The sequence below is a fragment of the Hordeum vulgare genome, chromosome 7H, assembly GCF_904849725.1.
Source record: "Hordeum vulgare subsp. vulgare chromosome 7H, MorexV3_pseudomolecules_assembly, whole genome shotgun sequence".
In the NCBI taxonomy this organism is placed as follows: domain Eukaryota; kingdom Viridiplantae; phylum Streptophyta; class Magnoliopsida; order Poales; family Poaceae; genus Hordeum; species Hordeum vulgare.
Window position 1 is genome coordinate 611,409,584 of NC_058524.1, and position 13,288 is coordinate 611,422,871.

General features: G+C 46.4%; 1 long non-coding RNA gene across 1 annotated transcript; it reads left to right on the plus strand.

Moving 5' to 3' along the window:
• The first annotated feature begins 2,306 nt into the window (after nucleotides 1-2,306).
• LOC123413384 lies at nucleotides 2,307-12,972 on the plus strand. The gene is made up of 2 exons (XR_006613740.1): nucleotides 2,307-10,584; nucleotides 10,702-12,972. It is a non-coding gene; the product is annotated as an uncharacterized LOC123413384 (long non-coding RNA).
• Nucleotides 12,973-13,288: the final 316 nt, after the last annotated feature.

Here is a 13,288-nt window from a genome sequence, read left to right on the forward strand (position 1 = left end):
TTTGGGTTTCTTCTTTGAAGGGGCAACAACTTTGCCACTCTTCTTGGAGTTACCCTTCTTGCCCTGCCGTTTTTCTTGAAATTGGTGGTCTTATTGACCATCAACACTTGATGTTCTTTATTGATTTCTCACATGAACCTCTATGTCAAGGATTTAGTTAATCTCGTATAACATTTCCTTTGTCCTTCAGTATGTTACTTGCCACATATTCGATTGTCGGTATCTCTATGCCTATTTGAATCTCGTTACCGGCAAGTCTCTTTACTCGTTCCGTAATACAAAATCCCGTGGCTAACTCTTTAGTCATGATACTTGCAAGGCTTGTTTGTGATGTTGTAAGACCGAGTGGGCCCCGAGATATGCTCTCCGTCATACGGAGTGACAAATCCCAGTCTTGATCCATGCTACCTCAACGGGCACCTTCGGAGATACCTGTAGAGCACCTTTATAGTCACCAGTTATGTTGCGACGTTTGATACACATAAGGTATTCTTCCGGTGTTAGCGAGTTACATGATCTCATGGTCATTGGAACATATACTTGACATGCAGAAAAAACAGTACCAATAAAACTGACATGATCACATGATACGTTCATAGTTTGGATCTTGTCCATTACATCATTCTTCCAATGACGTGGTCCCGTTATCAAGTGACAACACTTGTCTATGGCTAGGAAACCTTAACCATCTTTGATCAATGAGCTAGTCAACTAGAAGCTCACTAGGGACAGAGTGTTGTCTATGTATCCACACATGTATGTGAGTTTCCATTCAATACAATTTTAGCATGGATAATAAATGATTATCTTAAACAAGGAAATATAATAATAACTACTATTTTACTATTGCCTCTAGGTTATTCAATAGAGCCACGGGTGTACCCCATAGGACCATTGTTGCATGGCCATCCGAGGCCGTTGACTCAGCGTACATCCAGCGTCCGGCACCGCCGCCCCCGCATGCACCACCCTGACCACAAAGCAACCATGTAACTGTCGTAACCCCGCCACCCCATAAGTGCCAAGGTTCCAAGGCAACGCCTCCAAGAAGGTAACAAGATAGGTGCCGCCATTGCCCGCTCCGATGGAGCTTGGGGTTTTCACCCGGAGATCACATGACACCCGTGGCGGTAGAGGTAGCTCCACAATGAGGCCTTTAGGAAGGAATGCGACGCCATCATCGGCACCAAACAAGCAAGTGCAAGGCATTCGCCCGGAGCCCCTCCTTCACCGACGAGCCACACAAGGAAGCCCCGAGCATACGAGCACCGCAAACTGAGCAGTGAGTAGGGGGCATCGTTGACGACCACCAATCCACAACTTCCTCGTAGGCCGGAGACCTATCTCCACAACCACCGAAGCACACACACCCAGTATGCGCCGCCGCCACGCCTCGTCCATAACTGCATCTCACCGCCGCCGCCGCAGGTCAACAAGGCAAGGGAGGACCCCCCCTGCACGTGAGGGCTCCCTACCGCTGCCACAGGAGCACATCCGAGCGTCACCATCGATGGATCTGGGAGTTGGACCCATGACAGTCAGCGAGAGCACGTTCCCACCCAATCCCACGCAAGGGAGGAAGAGGAAAGTGCCTCCACCATGTCCGGGGCCGCCGCCCCCGCTTGCCATCTCCGATGAGGCGCAGACGCCATAAGGGAAGCCAGATTCGGGCGGATCTGACCCCTCTGTGTGAGCAACTCCAAGGAGCGGGAGAGCCTCCACAACCCGCAAACTCCGCCATTGGAGCGCCCATCACAAGCGCCCTCACAGCCACCGCAACTGCCTTCGCCGCGCACTCCCGTATCCTTCACGACGACGCCACCGCGCGCCCGCGAACCTCACAGCCGGGTCCACCACAGCTCTCCCGCGCCACCGCGGCGAAGCCGACGACAACGGCGGGGGGGGGGGGGGGGGGGGCGCTTAGAGGGGAGAGCGTGACGGCGACGGACTAGGTTCCCTCGAGTCGCCCCAGGAGGAGCAACGCAGGGTCGGGGTCTGGTTGTGTGTCGCCTCCCTTTCTTTCTTTTCCTGGTTTCTTTACAAGACATGTGTGTTGTGCAAAATTCCGCGAAGAAGATAACTTTTGTAGTGGTGAGGATTGAAAACACAAAATGAGGACTCTAAAAAACCTTCCTTGAAGCATTTCGGTCTGCATGTTTTTTTTTTCATCTAAAGAGTCAGAAATGTAATTTATTGACCGGAAATATTTGTGTATATTTTTTGGGAATCCACTGTTCAGCCAGAAGAATGGCATTTTGGAGTCAAATTAGTCCTTTTGTTGTGTCGAGAAAATGCCGCGGTGAAGGCCCAACACGACGCGTGTGCCACCCGGTCAAGTCTAGGTCTAGCCGCCGCTCCCCTCCCCACCCCCAGGGGATTTATCCTCTCTTCCTCTCCAGTCTCCTCCTCCATCTCCATGCTCTTCCTGCCTCGGAGTCGGAGACCCTTTACAATAATTACTTACTTGGAGCATCTCTAGCAGACCCTTGACAACCGGGCCTGGATCTGGATCCGGATCCATCTCTTCTCCCCTCCCCCGCGCCGGATCGCGCATCGGCTTGGAGGCCCCTCGGGGCTGCCGCCGGTGCGGGAGGCGTCCGCGGCCGTGCGAGCTGGGAACAGAGCGGCGGGTTTCGATCGAGGGCTTTCTCGGGCCGGCGCGGGATCTGAGCCGCCGTCCATGGATTTCTCGCAGCTTGGGTTTGGTACTATCCCCACCTCTCTCTCTCTCCCTCCCTCGGCGTTGACGCGCGCGCACCTAAACCGGATCAGGCGAGCGCTCGTTGCCTGATCGCTCAACCATCGTCCCTGGTCGGCTGACGCCAGGTATGAGCAGCTCCTGAGCCTGGTCGCTCGATGCGTGCACGCACGCATGTATGCATATATATACTCCCTCTGTAAAGAAATATCATGGTCATGTTGCTTGGTGTGGAATTGTGGCTGAAACAATCATGTCTTGGGCAATCAAGACAGCCGTGGTGGTGGGTACTAAATAAGAGCGTCTACGACCGGACTTATTGACCCATCATTTGTACCGCCCTCTCAGTTCCCCGTCAGCTACGGTGCCGCCAGCCATCGACATTCCATTGCCTGGGATCCGGTTGTGGCGTGGGCTGGGAGCCGTACGGTGTTGTTGTCTGATGTGTGCTGGAGGGTTTGGTCGGTCGAGGCCAGGTATGAGCAGCTCCTGAGACTGATGGATGGATGATGTATGCATGCATGATACTATGGTCATGCTGGGACCGGATTCACTGTTTTGACCCTATTTGGAGAAGTTCAGCACAAAATGAACCATGTTGGAAGCTTATCTGGGGCGATGATGATGAAACATGGCTGACATAAACTTGTCTTCGGGCACCAAAAACACACTCCCCCTTCTTTTGAAACCTTTTCATTCTCACAGAATATTGACGGCTCTGTCTTGGATGGTCATTCTGTTGAGTGATAACCAGAGGAGCTCGACTACAATTTTGGGGGCTGATCTGGTGAAAGAAGATGGTGGAGCTAGGTTGTATGATCTATCAAAGGCGAATCTGAGCCCTCTCAAATCTCAATGCAACTAATATTGTGGCCTCTACACTTTTATTTACTTCTATCACCTCTTTATGTTTAAAAGTGATGAATTGTCGTGGTTGTGGCATTTGCTATCTCATTAGGAGCAGCTGCTCACAAATCACCTCTCGTGGTGTTTGGTTTGCTTTCTCATGATTTTGTTTTCCATGGTGGGAACCACTTCGGTGCATTCGGGCTTTTTCTTTTCGGTTTTACTTTTCCTTGAATGGTTGTGATAATTCTACTGTCCCTTGGATAGCTTTTGAGATTATCTTATTGGGTTGGGGGTCAGTTTGCTTGTTTGAATTGCTATTTGGCTTTTGATATTGTCATCCTTCTATACGCTTTATGTACTTATTATCAGTTTGCACTTTTGGCACTCCCCACTTCTTTACTGGTTTCAACTTAAGGGTCGATGGATTTTGGCAGCTTGGCTGCATGTTGCTTCGGATTCGGTACTGTCACCATCTTCCTCTGCCCCCCCCCCCCCCCCCCCAAACCCTAGGTGTGGACGTGCGCACCTATACCGAAACCCTGAACCGAATCATCAGAGCTCTTGTTGCCGCATCACCGACCCATCGTCCGGGTGGGTGCCGCGTCAGTCCCTCAGGCTCTACGGTGCCGCCAATCCATTGGCTTGGATTCAGTTGTGCCATGGGCTGGGAACCGTACAGTGATGTCTGATCGGTCGTCCGTGCGGGAGGTTTGGTCGGTCGAGGCCAGGTATGAGTAGCTCTTGAGCAGGATGGATGCAGAGGGCGATGATGATGATGACGACGAGTGTGGCTGAAATAAAGGTGTCTAGACAACCTATAGCCAGCAGTCGGCTATACTATTAACCATGCTCTAAATAGAATCGGTGAACGCATTAGAGTTGCTCTTAGAGCCCACCCTTACTTCTCTTGCAGCCTGTTCAATTCATCGCTGATGCTGGATGTTCTGTGGCTCGGACGGTCATCCTGATGAGTGATAACCAGGGCAGTTCTCCTCTACACTGATGGGTAGATTTTGCAGCAAGAGATGTGGTTGGGTTTCAAGATGAAATGCAAAACTGAGCCATCTTCTTTTGCTTATCCTCTCTCTCTCAAACCCTAAACCAAATCAGTTGAGTTCTCATTGCCGACTCGTTGACCAATCGTCTGTGTGGTTGGTGTGTCAGTTCCACACCGCTACGGCGCCGCCACCGCTATCCCATTGGCTTCGATTCGGGTGCGGCGTGGGCTGGGAACCGTACGGTGTTGTCTGATGCGTCGTCTGAGCAGGAGGGTTGGTCTGTCGAGGCCAGGTATGAGCAGCTCCTGAGATGGTGGACGGATGGATGTATGCATGCATGTATGTATGTATATCATGGTCATGTTGCTTGTGGTTCGGTGTCCTTTTTGGAAAAAACTGAGGGGCGATGATGATGCCTGTGGCTGAAATAATTATGTCTTGAGCAATCAGGACATCTGTGGTGCGTGGGTACTAAATAGGGCCTGAACGGGTGCTTGCGTTGGAGATGCCCTTAAGGGCCCTCCCTTGGCTCTCTTGCAGCCTGTTCAATTCATTACCAATTTTGGATGTTCTGCGCCGCGGACGGTCATTCTGTTGAGTGATAACCAGATCAGTTCTCTTGCATCAAGATGGGTAGATTATGCAGCAAGAGATGCGGAGTGTTGGGCTTCAAGATGAAACACAAAACTGAGCCCTCTTTTGATATGCTACAAATACTAAAGTAGTGATCTAAACGCTCTTATATTTCTTTACGGAGGGAGTATTTGTGAACATAGGGAGTATCTATCTATCAGGGGCGATGATGATCAAACATGGCTGATATAAACCTGTCTTCGATTATTCAAGAAGCTGTGGGTATCAAAAACCATCTCTCCCCTCTTTTGGGACCTTTTCATTCTCACCAAATATTGATGGCTCTGTCTTGGATGGTCATTCTGTTAAGTAATAACCAGCAGAGCTTGACTTCAATGTTGGGGGTTGATCTGGTGAAAGAAGATGGGGCTAGTGTGATCTATCAAAGGCGAATCTGAGCCCTCCTACATCCGATTCATAAAAAAGTTGGAACATCTTATATTTGTGAACTGAGGGGAGTATCTATCTATCTATCTATCTATGAGGGGCAATGATGATCAAACATGGCTGACATAAACCTGTCTTTGATTATTTGAGGAGCTTTGGGTATAAAAAACCCTCTCTCCCCTCTTTTGGGACCTTTTCATTCTCAACGAATATTGACGGCTCTGTCTTGGAGGGTCATTCTGTTGAGTGATAACCAGCAGAGCTTGACTTCAATGGTGGGGAATGATCTGATGAAAGAAGATGGTGGGGATAGTATGATCTATCAAAGGCAAATCTGAGCCCTCCTACATCCGGTTCATAAAAAAGTTAGAACATCTTATATTTGTAAATAGAGGGAGTATCTATCTATCTATCTATCAGGGGCGATGACGATCAAACATGGCTGACATAAACCTGTTTTTGATTATTTAAGGAGCTGTCGGTATCAAACACCTGCTCTCCTCCCCTCTTTTGGGACCTTTTCACTCTCACCGAATATTGACGGCTGTCTTGGATGGTCATTCTGTTGAGTGATAACCAGCAGAGCTTGACTTCAATGGTGGGGGATGATCTGGTGAAAGAAGATGGTGGGGCTAGTATGATCTATCAAAGGCGAATCTGAGCCCTCTCAATGCAACTTATATTGTGCGTAAAAAGTTAGTATGTTTAATAAAGGTAATAAATTGTTGTGGTGTTTGGTTTGCCTTCTCATGATTTTGTGGTTCATGGAGGGAACCAGTTTGGTGCTTTCAGGCTTTGCTCAAGCTCGTCTCGTTGTGGTGGTCCTTGTACCGGTAGTGTTTGAATGTGTTTACTCCCTTCTTTTCGTGGGGTTAAATGTGTGAAGCATGGTCAGCAAATGTTTGCCCTCTTTTCCTGTCTATGCATGTCCTCTTTTTCGTCCCCTTATTTTTTTACTGGTTCTTATGGCAGTGATGTAAATTCAAGTCGGCAAGTTGTCAACATTTTTTCTACTGTTTTAGCATAGCACAGCAACTGCTAATTGGCCTTTAAGAATACAATTTGGCCGGTTTGCTTTTTGCTGATGACCATTCTAATGCTTATACAAGCCAATGCGTGGAAAACCACAAAAATCTTGTGTTGCGAAAATACCACTTCTATCTTTTCCTTTTTGAGAATTTGTCTTTCTTGCCAAGCTTGTATCCATGTATACATAAAAGATATGTTGAGAGTTTGGTTTTGGTTTTAGTTCTTTTGGTATGCAAAGGACTGTTTTGCAAGTTAACGTTTTGGATGCCGCCTGTGCGGGAGGCGTCCGCGGCGGCGCGGGCTGGGGAACGAGCGGCGGGGCCCATGCTGCGCTCCGGTCGAGGGCTTGGTCGGGCCGGCGCGGGATCTGAGCTGCCGTCGATGGATTTCTGGCAGCTTGGCTGCATGTAGCTTTGGATTCGGTAACATCCCCATCTCTCCGTCTCTGACCCCCCCCCCCCCCACACACACACGAATTTGTCTCTCGTTGCCGCATCGCTGACCCATTGTCCCGAGATGGCCCCTGCGTCAGTTCCACACCGCTACGGCGCCGCCAGCCACCGCCGTTCCATTCCCTTGGGTTCAGTTGTGGCGTGGGCTGGAGCCGTACTCTGTTGTCTGATGCGTCGTTGGAGCGGGAGGTTTGGTCGGTCGACGCCAGGTATGAGCAGCTCCTGAGCAGGATGGATGGATGAATGCATCCATGTGTCGTGAACTAAAATCACGACACTTATTTGGAACGGAGGGAGTAGTATGTATGGATGTCATGGTCATGTTGCTTGGTGTGCAGTGCCCGGCCGGGGGATTGAACCCCCTTTTCGAAAAATGAAAATAATGAGGGGCAATGATGATCATGACGATGACTGAAATAATCATGCCTTGAGCAATCAAGACAGCCGTGGTGTGGTGGTACTAAACAGAGCTGAAAAAAAAACGGTGTCTGGGTTGGAGTTGCCCTTAGAGCCCACCCTTACCTCTCTTGCAGCATGTCCAATTCATCGCTGATGTTGGATGCTTTGTGCCTCGGATGGTCATTCTGTTGAGTGATAACCATGGTAGTTCTCTTACATCGTGATGGGTAGATTATGAAGCAAGAGATGTGAGGGTTGGGCTTGAAGATGGAAAGACAAAAACCGAGCATCTTTTGCTATATATCTCTCTCAAATCCTAAACTAAATCAGTTGAGCTCTCATTGCTGACTCGCTGGATCTGGGCCGCCATCGATGCATTTCTCGCAGCTTGGCTGCATGTTGCTTTGTATTCGGTACTATCCCCATCTCTCTCTCTCTTTCTTTCTCTCTCTCAGACGCTCACACACACTTGCTCTAGTAAAGCCTAACCCTCAACCGAATCAGGCGAGCTCTCGTTGCCGGATCTCTGACCATCGTCCCGGTGGCCGCTGCACACCACTACGACGCCGCCAGCCACCACTGTTCCATTGCCTTGGATTCGGTTGTGGCGTGAGCTGGAACCGTGCTCTGTTGTCTGATGCGTCGTTCGAGCGGGGGGTTTGGTTGTTCGATCAACTTATGAAAAAGGGTCAAAACACGAAATTTAGCCTTTGGGTTGTGGCCGCGTCACTTCACTGCTGTGGTGCTGCCAGCCTCTGCCGTTCCATTGCCTTGGATTTGGCTGTGGCGTGGGCTGGGAACCGTGCGGTGTTGTCTGGTGCGTCGTCAGGTTTGGTCGGTCCAGGCGAGGCATGTGTAGCTCCTGAGGCTGATGGGGATGGATGGACATGTGCACGCATGTACTTCCTCCGTTCCTAAATATAAGTCTTTCTAGAGGTCTCAATATGAACTACATACGGACATGTGCTCGCATGTACTTCCTTCGTTCCTAAATATAAGTCTTTCTAGAGGTCTCAATATGAACTACATACGGACATGTGCTCGCATGTACTTCCTTCGTTCGTAAATATAAGTCTTTTTAGAGATCCCAATATGGACTACATACGGAGCAAAATGAGTGAATCTACACTATAAATCATGTCTATATACACCCGTATGTAGTACGTATTGAAATCTCTAAAAAGACTTATATTTAGAAACGGAGGGAGTATGATCTAAATGCTCTTATATTTCTGTACAGAGGGAGTATGTATGTATGTATGTATGTATGTATGTATGTATGTATGTATGTATGTATATCAGGGTCATGTTGTGCCTGGTGGGCAAAGACCGGTGGTACAACCTCCTTTTCGGTAAAAAATGAAGGGCGATGATGATGACTGTGGCTGAAATAAGCATGTCTTGAGCAATCAAGATAGCTGTGGCCTGTGTGTACTAAATTAGAGCCCACCCTTTCCTCCCTTGCAGCCTGTCCAATTCATCGGTAACGTTGGATGTTCTGCACCTTGGACGGTCATTCTGATGAGTGACAACCAGGGCAGTTTTCTTACATTTTGATGGGTAGATTATGCAGCAAGAGATGTGAGTGTTGGGTTTGAAGATGAAATGCAAAACTGAGCCCTCTTTTGCTTATGATCCTTGTATCCCCTCTCTCTCTCCCTAAAACAAATCAGTCAAGTTCTCATTGCCGGCTTGCTGGCCCATCGTCTCTGTGGCTGCCATGTCAGTTCCCTGTCTTTACGGTGCTGCCAGCCGCAACCAGTCCATTGCCTTGGATTCGTTGTGGTGTGGCTGGGAACCGTAAGGCGTCGTCTGATGCGTCGTCCACACTGGGAGGTTTGGTCGGTTGAGGCCAGGTATGAGCAACTCCTGAGACTGTCTAAGTTACTCACCACTATGGCCAGCCTGATGGATGGATGGATGGATGGATGGATGGATGGACGGACGCATGCATGCATGTATGTAGGGATAGTATGGTCATGTTGCTTGGGGTTTGACCTCCTTTTCAAAAAAAAAAAAGGGGCGATGATGATGCCTGTGGCTGGAATAATTATGTGTTGAGCAATCAAGACAGCTGTGGCGTGTGGGTACTAAATAGGCCCCGAATGGGGCCGGAGTTGGAGATGCCCTTAAGAGCTCACCCTTACGTTTCTTGCAGCCTGTTCAATTCATGGCTAATGTTGGATGTTCTGCGCCTCGGATGGTCATTCTGATGATTGATAACCAGGGCAGGTCTCTTACATCGCGATGTGTAGGTTATGCAGCAAGAGACGTGAGTATTGGGCTTGAAGATGAAAGGCAAAACTGAGCCCTCTTTTGCTACGCTACAAATACTTAGTTTTTCCTTCTCTACTATACATTGTTTTTTATTTTCTGTTCCTCTCTATTGTGTTGATGTGAGATCTCGATCTGGATTGCTATCTTCTCTTGGTGACGAACCCAACCACCCTGGGTTACTTGGTTTGGTTCCTAGTTGGCGTTGTTTTTGCCTTTAAAGTTGTACATATACATACTATGTGTCAAACGATTCTCCTTTTTTCCTCCAATGCTTGTAGCTATTGGCAGTTCTATTCATGTGGTTAACGAGAAGCTGTTCTCTTGCTTGTCTTGTCCTGCCAGATGCTTCTTCAAAGACCAAGTTCTGATCCGTTATGTCTGTGTTTTTATAAACTGAAGCTCAAATTACCTTCGTATTTGGTTTGGTCAGAGCAGACCTTTTGTTATGATTCTCTATGCTATTTAGTTCATTGGTGATTAGTCTATTTTCAGCTGCTGCTGTCAATATTAACTGTCACATTTTCGATGCATGCGTGTTACAGATCCCTTGAACGGATTCGAAATGAGTGTCAAGTAAAGTTATCAAATGCAAAAGTGTATTTGTTAAAAAGGCTCTTATATTTAACTGAATGTCCTCCTGGAGCTTCCGCTTAGGTCATTCATGATTTATATGTTGGGGGCTCGCCCCCTTCTCATTATATATTTTAAAATTAATTTATTCAGTATTCTTGCTTTGGTTTTGTTTTCATTTTGCCAGAGGTTAGACTGACCGGTGTTCAGTTTCATGGTGGAATTGCCCACTATCCAATGTCACATGCCTGACTATTTAGCATTAGAACCCCATTTTTCATGGGATAAACGGGTGAGCTGCATTTCCTGCTTTCTGTTTGTATTATATGCATCCCTTTTTGCAAGCTTATGCTTTTCTTCTGTTTCAAAACGGAAAGTTTATGTCATCCTGTTTTTATTTGGCTTGTAGTGACTCAACCAAGCCTTTAGTCTCAACACATGGATTGCTAGCTTCTACGCACCTCTGTCCATGGCTAGTTCTTTGGTGATATTCCATGTCCTCCTTTACTATCCCACCCCTGTCCATGGCTAGTTCTTTGGTCATATTACATGTCCTCCTGTATTATCACTATTAAATTTTTACTGGTTCTTTTGGTAGTGATGTACATTCAAGTCGGCAAATTGTGAACTTCTTTTCTACTGTTTTGGTCCAGCACAGCAACTGCTAACTGGCCTCAAGGAATACAATTTGCATGGTTTGCTTTCTGCTGATGACCATTTTAATGTGTATAGAAGCCAATACGTTGAAAAACACAATGTTGTCATAAGCCTGTATCTACCTCCTGTTGCAAAAATACCATGGCTACCTTTTATAAATTGGCCAACTCTGAGCCTCCCGCCTAATAAAGTTCTGAGTAAAATTGAGTGTTTCCTTCCCAAAATTTGAACTGATCTTTTCCTTTTTGGTAATTTGTTGTTCTTGCTTGCTTGCATCCATGTATACATAAAAGATATGTTGAGAGTTCGGTTATGATATTAGTTCTTTCGGTAAAATCATGGGCTGGTGGATGCAAAAGTAGTTTTGCAAGTTTATATTTTCGCCTTTTTTCCTACACATTTTGTTGGTTTTGCAGTATGTCAACCGGTTCTGTTGTTTTAGGAACAGTACTCCAGGCTCACTTAATTCTTGTCTCTCTCTTTTTTTTTTTCCTTTTTTGTTCTTCCTTTTTCTTGAATGGCTATGATAATTCTGCTGTGCCTTGGATGGTAATCTTATTTGGTGCTGGGTCAGTTTGCTTGTTTCAATTGCTATTTGACTTGATAATTTTGTTCTTCTATTGTACTCTTTATTATCTACTTATCAGTTTGTAGTTTTGGTTTCTCTTTAGGCCGCGCTTGGGATGGTTGTATTTCAATACGGGGGTATTTAGTTTACACTTGTATTTTACTGGCTGCTGAGGCCGTGTTTGAGTTGTCGTTTTCTTTCCAAATACGTCTGTAAACAATACAGATCTCCATCCGTCGTTTCGCTTCCAGCCGGGAATCTCTATTAGCTCGGTAAATCACACCTGTAAATTAAATACATTTGTATCTAAATACACCCATTCCAAGCGGGGCCTGAACAATTTCTGGCTGAAAACAAAACGATGGCCCGAGGTCCGTATTTTTTACACGTGTATTTGAAACGGAAACCTGTACTTCTTTACTGGTTTCAACTTAAGGGTCGCATATAGCAAGTTCAGCTGTCAAAATTACTGTCTTCTTTGTGTCACATTCCTGAATGGCTGTGATGATATAACCTCCCTATGAGAGCTATCTAACACCTGAATTGATTTACTTGGTGCTAAACTAGGATGGCTTGTGTCAAGCAAGTAACCAGTTTAGCGGCTAACTCCCTCAGTTCATTGGATTTTTCAGTATGGACTACGCACGGACTGAAAGGAGTGACTAAACACACTAAAAATATACACCCGATTAAGAAAAAAGTTAGAACATCTTATATTTCTGAATGGAAGGAGTACTGTTAAACGTTGGAATTAAGAATCCACTTAACAGTGTGTAGAGACGGACAATGGAGATTACATGATCCTTCTACTTATGGTGGCAAGATGGCGTTATATTTGAGCCATTTACTTATACATGTCCCAGTTTTATGTGTCCACCAGTTCATGGTTTGCTCCTGGTATTGTTTCTTTCTGCAATCACTGATTCTCCTATGATTTCTTGTCATCTTGTGCTCTTTGACTATTGGCTTCTTTGTAATTCTCTTTGTGGTATTTGCGCCAAAGTGCTGTTGATGGCGATAATGAGTAATGTTCATTCAGAGGTGTATTTAGATCAGATATCATCACTTGTTTATATGGTATGTTTTAGGGTTAGGGTTTTGTGTGACTAGGTGGAAGTGTGCAAATCGGGACGGCTTGCTTTCTCATTTGAATGCTGAAATGTCACACAGGGATGTAAGGGCATCTGCAATGCGGATCAATGCGGATCACCAGGGGTGTAAGGGCATCTGCAAAGCGGATCACCAAGTGTATCGGATACAGAGTGGGTTCTGCCCATATGAGAGCCTCCTTTTTTTTTAAATAAATACGACCTCTACTTTTGAATATTATTGGTTTTGATTCTTCTCAATCTATTAATGATTTATAGCAGTATTGGGATCTCATTGTAATATACTCCCTTCGTAAAGAAATATAAGAGCGTTTAGATCACTAAGTAATCTACGACACTTACAAGATATGCTCATTGCAAACTGGATTTTGTTCTATTTTACACTTGCATACTCAGAATGCGTTGAATTACTCATGCATCAAGAGGTTGTACTTTATTTGAATAAAAAGCAATCCTATGTGCTGAGGGCCCTGGGAAGCGGCAGAGGGCGTATTTTGCTTTGCGAGAACTACAGGTGTTCCTGGGTTTGCGCATGTTCATATTCTCGACTATTTTCTCACCATATACATGTTCAGTGTTGCTGTACGTACACATAGATAATGCCCGTTGCTATACATACACATCTATAATGCCAACATACGCATATATAATGCCCAGTACAT